This window comes from Elephantulus edwardii, unplaced genomic scaffold (assembly GCF_000299155.1).
Source record: "Elephantulus edwardii isolate Elephantulus edwardi_28Jun2011 unplaced genomic scaffold, EleEdw1.0 scaffold00011, whole genome shotgun sequence".
Lineage (NCBI taxonomy): Eukaryota > Metazoa > Chordata > Mammalia > Macroscelidea > Macroscelididae > Elephantulus > Elephantulus edwardii.
This window is the reverse complement of record NW_006399761.1, coordinates 24,812,119-24,819,215: the sequence shown is the minus strand read 5'-3', so window position 1 is coordinate 24,819,215 and position 7,097 is coordinate 24,812,119. Positions and strand designations below refer to the sequence as shown.

General features: G+C 43.4%; 1 pseudogene; it reads right to left on the bottom strand.

Annotated features, from left to right (window-relative positions):
• Positions 1 to 5,446: 5,446 nt before the first annotated feature.
• On the bottom strand, positions 5,447 to 6,622 carry LOC102864519 (annotated as a pseudogene).
• Positions 6,623 to 7,097: the final 475 nt, after the last annotated feature.

Below are 7,097 nucleotides of genomic sequence, written 5' to 3'. Positions count from 1 at the left end.
AACAACAACAACATATTTGATGACAGCTTCTCTGTCATTCTGCTAATGGAGACTCCTCTAGCTCATGATGACTCATCATTCACTCATCACCATCAAGTCAGAACTGACTCATGGTTGACCCTCCTGCAGTTCTCAGAGGCTGTAAAACGGGAGGCTTCCTGTCTTTTTCCTTTAGACCTGCTGGTGGTTCACACTGTCTGCCTTGAGGTTGACAGCTCGACTCCTTACCCATTAGGTCACTGGCGCTCCACTCCTGCAGGTTATGGTGTTGCATTTTTAAGGTGTCTTTTCCAATATTGCATTTGCTGGGATAATTTCCACAACAGACTTGTCTGAATCTAATCTGTGTTAGTATATTGTTGTTTTGTGTGCCATGAAGTCGAAACCGTCACATAAACTGACTGTCCAGTGGGTTTTCAGAGGCAGTAAATCGTACAGGAGATTGCCCATCTTCCTGAGAAGAAACTGATGGATTTGAACCATGTGCCTTTGAGTGGTTCTTACCACTAGACCAGAGCTTGGTAATTCCTTTTTGTCTTCCTGTCTCAATTTTTTTCCACCAATCTTCTTTTCTTCATTTATTTGAGTGAAAGTTTACAAATCCTTACTGGTTTCCCATTCAATCATTCACAGATATTTTCCTTCTGATATTAATGACACTTGATTGCTATAATTAATCAATCACAATGTCTAACCAAACTCTTATTGTGTATTGCCTTTCCCTTCGCTCAACTTGTTGTTGTTATGTGCCTTCAAGTCACTTGTGACTCATAGCGACCTACAAGTACAAGAGCCGTAAACCCTGCTCTATCCTGTGCCAACCTCACTGTCTCTGACACACCTACTCTCATTACCCCAATCACTGAATAGATCCACTTATTAATTTTTACTCACTTCTCATTTCTTTCCTATCCTTGTTAACCAACCAAGAATGATTCTGTCTGTGTAAGCCTTCCTTTAGGGAGCTCTGGTGGCCTCCTGGCAAGAAGCTGTGCTGCAATCTTGAAGGCACGCTGTTTGAGGCCACCAGCTGCTGTGTGGGAGAAGGGTGGACAATCTTCTCCTGTGTGATTAACTGCCTCTGAAAACCCACTGGAGGGTCAGCTATGGGTTAGCTCTGAAACTGGTACGACCTTCCCGTGGCTTTATAAAGTGAGGTTCTATCACAGCTGGCTTTCTGTGGCTGATATGTCACTCAGCCTAACTGGTTCTACATTCGTCCACATTGTGCACAATTTCACAAACTCTTGATCATTTTTTAGTGATGCATCACTTCTCAGTGTGAGCTGCTACCAGAGCTCCGTGAATGCACCACAGTTTCTGAAGAGACTGTCAGCTGATGATTTACAACGGCAGAGTCGGCTTGTTTCCAAGTCTTTGTTAATGTAAATAACACCACAGAAAACATGAGTGTGTGCATGTCAGTTTGTCTTGCAGTTTTATTTCTTTGGGATAGGCGCCTAGTGAGGGGATTGCTGGATCTAACAAGGTTTCTTTTTACAACTATTTAAGGAAGCATTAAACTGCTTACCACAGTGGTTGCACCAGTTTGCATTCCCACCGGCAGTGTCTGAGAGTTCCAGTCTCTGCACACCTTCACCAACATTTGTTGTTTGCTATCTTGTTGAACTTTGCCACTGTTGCCCTGGGTGAGATGATATCTCCCTGTTGTTTTGATTATGCAGATGACACAATTTTGCTTGCTAAAACTGAGTAGGACCTGAAGATGATTTGCTGCAGAAGGTCAAAGACGACAGTCTTCAATAGGGATTGAAGCTCAACATCAAGAAGACAAAGATTCTCACCACTGGCCCAATTGGCATCACCAGGACAGATGGAGAAGAGATTGAAATTATCGATAATTACAGCTTGCCGGGTTCCACAGTCAGTACTCCTGGCACCAGCAGTCAAGAAATCAAAAGACAAAATAGCATTAGGAAAAGCTGTTGTTAGGGACCCCTACAGAATGCTGAAGAGCAATGACATCAGGCTAGAGACTAAAGTGTGCCTGATCCAAGCCATGGTCTTCCCAATTACTTGTCATACATCAGACAATGACTAAGAACAACATAAGAAGAATTGATGCCTTTGTGTTGTGGTGCTGGAGAAGAGTATTAGACATACCACGGACTGCCAAGAGAACAAACAGGTCTGTCCTGGGAAGAGTAAAACAAAGTTATTCCTTGGAGGCAAGGATTTTGAAGCTCCATCTCACATACTTTGGGAATGTTGCCAGGAGAGACCAGTCCCTGGAGAAGAACATCATGCTTGAAAGAGTAGAGGGTCAGCACAGGAAAAGGAGACTCAGGATGAGATGGATTGACACAGTGACTAGGGAAATGGGGGCAAGTGTGTTGGAGACAGTAAGATTGGCTCAGGATAGAGCAGTGGTCAGAGCTGTTGTACATAAGGTCATTATGAGTCACAGGCAACTCGATGGCGCATAACAACAATGATGTTAGAGGAAGGAGAGAAGTACTTAATATGCATGGGCTACCAAGAGAACAAACAAGCATGTCTTAGAGAAAATGCACCCAGGCTGTTTCTTAGAGGCAAAGATGGTGAAATTTTGTCTCACATATTTTGGGTCCATATTCAGGAGAGGCCAGTCCTTGGAAAAAAGATGTCATGCTTGGAGGAGGGTCAGCGAAAGAGAGGAAGACTCTCAAGCAGATGGCTTGGCACGGGACCAAAACAACGGGCTCAAGAATATCAGAGACGGTGAGGGTGGCCCAGGACAGGGCAGGGTGTAGATCCATTGTTCACAGGGTTTATTTTTTAGTCTTTTTTTATTCATTTTAATGAAAATTTACAGAGACTTTGGATTTCCATTCATTCATTGTTGCACTTTTCTCCCTGCCCACCCCTCCCCCCACAGTACACTCTTCTCTTTGAAAAGTAAAAGAAAAATTCTTTCATTGTTTTACAATCCCTCCCCCCAGGTCCACTCCACTATGCAGCCCTCGCTCTGGACTCCTGTCATGACAATAATACCTAATCACATATCCCTTTTAAACAGTTTTCTCCATCATCTGTTTCAATGCAGTATACATAAATTATCCCATCTTTCCTAGTCTCCCCCCAACCCCAAAGCCAGTCCCATTTTACAATAGTGGCACCATGCAGCATTTGTCCCTTTGTGACTGAGATATTTCACTCAGCATAATGTCCTCCAGGGTCATCCATTTTGAATAATATTGCATGAGTTCCTTGTTTTTCAATGCAGCATAGTATTCCATTGTGTGAATATATCACAGCTTCTCTATCCATTCGTTTGTTGATGGGCACCTAGGTTGTTTCCGACTCCTTGCTATTCTGAACAAAGCCGTGATAAACATGGGTGTGGATATACCTGCTTGGATGTCAGTTATGGTCTCTTTGGGGTATATTCCCAGTAGTGGAATTACTGGGTCAAATGGTATCTCTATTTGCAACTTTTTGAGAAAGCACCACACCGCTTTCCACAGTGGTTGCACCATTTTTACACTCCCACCAAGAGTGAATAAGGGTTCCAGTTTCTCCACAACCTCACCAGCATTTGTTGCTTGCTCTTCACAGGTTTTTTTAAAATTTATTTATTTTTTTTATTTTATTATTTTGTGTGTGTGTACCGTCAAATCGGATCTGACTGGTACAGGAGGAGATTGTTCCTCCTTCTCCAGCAGAGCATCTGGTGGATTTGAACCACTCTTCACAGGTTTTATGAGTCATAGTTGACTGGATGGCACCTAACCACAACTATAGCTAATAGAAGCTCTGCAGGCCTAGTGGGAAAGGAGCTGTGCTGCCAACCCAAAGGCATGTAGTTCGGCTCTAGTAGCTGCTCTGCAGGAGAAAGACTAGACAATCTCCTCTGGTACAATGTACAGCAGCCTCTGAAACCCCACTGGAAGGTCAGCTGTGAGTTGATTTCAGCTAGATGACACACCACCACCAGAACAATAACAGCTAATAATCTTGAGCATTTCTTCCCATATTTATTTGCCATTTGAATATCTTTGGTGAAACGTCTTTTCATAGACTCTGCCCACTTTGTAATTGGATAGTTTGTCTTTTTTCTTGTTACAGTGTTGAGGTTTTCTATTGATTTTAGAGATGAATCCCTTGTCAGATACACATTATCTAATAGAGATAGAGATATATAGATAGATAGAGAGATATAGATATACTTTTTTTTCTTCAGTGTATTGTTAGGTGACTGCTGATGTCATGATTATTGATCCAAGTAAAATGAAGTTGTTGACAGCTTCAATCTTTTCTCCATCTATCATGATGTTGCCTACAGGTTCAGTGGTGAGGATTTTTTTTCCTTGATGTTAGGATGCAATCCATGTTGAAGGCTGTACTCTTTGATTTTCTACAGAAAAGACGTCTAGCCCTCTTCAATTTCTGCAAGCAATGTTTTGTCTCTGCATAAGGCAGGTGATTGATGAATCTTCTTCCAATCCTGATACCATGCTCTTCAAATAGTCCGGCTTCTCCAGTGATTTTTCTCATCATACAGACTTAACAGTTATGGAGAAAGGTGCACAGCTTTCCTGATTTTAAACCATGCAGTTACCTTGGTCTGTTTGCACAACAGTTTCTTGATCTATGTATAGGTTTCACATGAGCACAATTAAGTGTTTGGGGATTTCCATTCTTATCAATGTTAGCCATAATTTGCTATGATCCACATAGTCTTTGCATATTCAAGAAAACACAAAAAGATAACCTGGTATTCTCTGCTTTCAGCCAAAATTCGCCTAACCATGGAACCTCTTTTGAAATCACATGATTTTCTTGCTGTTCTTGTTGATGTACAATCTTACTTGCTTGTAATATTAATGATATGGTTCAACAATTTCCGTATTCTGTTGGATCACCTTTTTTGGGGGGTGGGGGAGAGAATGGGAACAAATATGGATCGCTCCACTCAGTTGGCCAGGTAGCTATCTTCTAAATTTCTTTGCATAGACTGGTGAGCTCACCCAGGGCTGCATCTGTTTGTTGAAACACCTCAACTGGTATTTCATCAGTTTTGAGGGCCTTATTTTTACCCAGTGCCTTCAATACAGCTGAATTTCTTCCTTCATTACTATTGGTTCAAAGCTACTTCCTGAAATAGTGCCGTGTTTGCCAATGCTTTTTGGTATAGTGACTTAGTATATTCCTTTGATTTTCTTTTGATGCTTTTTGCATCATTCAAGGTTTTGCCCACAGACTCCTTCAATATTTCCACTCAATGCTTGAATTTCTTTTAGCTTGAGAAAGTATGAACATGTTCTTCCTTTTGGGGTTTCTAACTCCAGGTTTTTTTGCAAATTTAATTATAATGCTATGCTTTTTCTTCTTGCACTGTCCTTTGAAATCTTCTGTTCAGTGCTCTCTCTCTCTCTCTAAGTTGCCAAATTTTATTTAGGCTGTAATAGTTACAGACAGAGTATCAGCCCTGCCCTACTCCATTCTATGCATCCCAGTGAGCTTCTGGATCAGCTACCCTCTCCCTCCAGTCTCATTTCTTGTCCTTTTGGCCTTCCTTGGTGGCCTGGGAGGCCAGGGAGCCCATGGCATTTCAAATGGCTTCACTGTTGGGATCCACGTCAGGAAGGTTCTCCAAGACACTGAAGGAACTCGGGGTCTTGCATCACATCATAATCCTCCTCCTCCTTGGCTGACTTGGACGTATCCATGCCTGAGCTGGCATCAGTGTCACCTGATTCTGCCTGGCTAACTTCTGCTCCCTGTAGGGACGTCTGCGTGGCATACACAATCCGCTCTTCCTCAGTCATACTGCTCAGGTCAGGGAGTCCAGCACGACCAAACTCCTGCTGGCGGGTGGTCATCTTCGGCAGGGCATCATCTGAATCTGCAGTCTCAGGACTCGAGATTCCACCTCTTTCACCAACAGTTCCCGTTGCAGCAATCCCAGCTTCAGCAGCAGATGCTGCTTCTTCCTCCTGCCGCTGCCGCTGCTCTTCCATGGAAACAGGAAGAGCGAGGGCTAGCTCAGAATCGGCACTGACATCCACTCCAAACTCAAAGTCACTGGCACCAAGACCCAGCATGGCTCCACCTTCCCCAACCAGGTTTGGAGAACTGATGAAGGCATCAGCCAGGCTGGGCCCAGGAGGCACTGTCACCAGGTGAGAACCGGTTCCATCTTTGCCATTCAGTGTGTTTACAAAGGCTGTTAGTTTTTTTGTGTTCACTTCCTCTTCCCCAAAATCGATAATGTCAACATTTACTTTCTCCTTCTTAAGGCGTTTGGCCAGTTTCACCAGATCCTTCTCGTTTCTTCCACAGGGCTTCCCACGAAGGCAATGATGCACATCTTGTGCTGCCGGAGCTTCAGAACCAAATGGGCCACGCGGATGCCAGTGCAGAGGGTGATCTTGCCCTTGGGTTGGACAGTGTGGAGCTTAGACAGAACACGGCCAGTATTGGGGGGTAAGTGTGATAAGCACTTCACAGTCATTGGACCAACGTGATGAGGCCCACGTTGTTCTCAGGGTTGCTGCGGGTCTTGGAGTGGCAAACTATGTTGACAGCATCCTGTTGGGCCTGTAGCCGGGTAGGCAGGAAGTCCCCATTCCACATACTCACTGTTCTCCACAAGAACCATAGTGCTTTCCAACACCATCTTGCCACTTCTTGCATTTCCTGACCGGTTGTCTGTTCAGCTCTCTTCCTTTAGCTTTTCTTCCCCTTATTTTCATATTTCATATTTCACTGGGACTTGTTTCCATTCTCCTGCAACTTCTGGAGTTTCTTCTGTTCTGACATCTGTTTTGGGTTTTTCTTTCTCCTCTGTCTTTGTAATGACTTTTGGCTTTTTTTCTAGGATAATACCCTTGAAGTCATCCCATAGTGCATTAAATCTACTCTTGAGTTGGTTTTAAAACCAGATAGGATAAACTCAAGAATTTATTTTTGCTTTCTTGGAGTTGTTTTAATTTCATGTACATCATAATCTGAAGTTTGGAAAGTCTTTCCTGAATAAAGAATGCTTGTCAATTAGGAAGCTCTGGTGGCCTAGTGGCAAAAACCTGTACTGCAATCCCAGAGATTCGCAGTTCGGATCCACCAGATGCTCTGTTGGAGAAGGAGGGGCAATC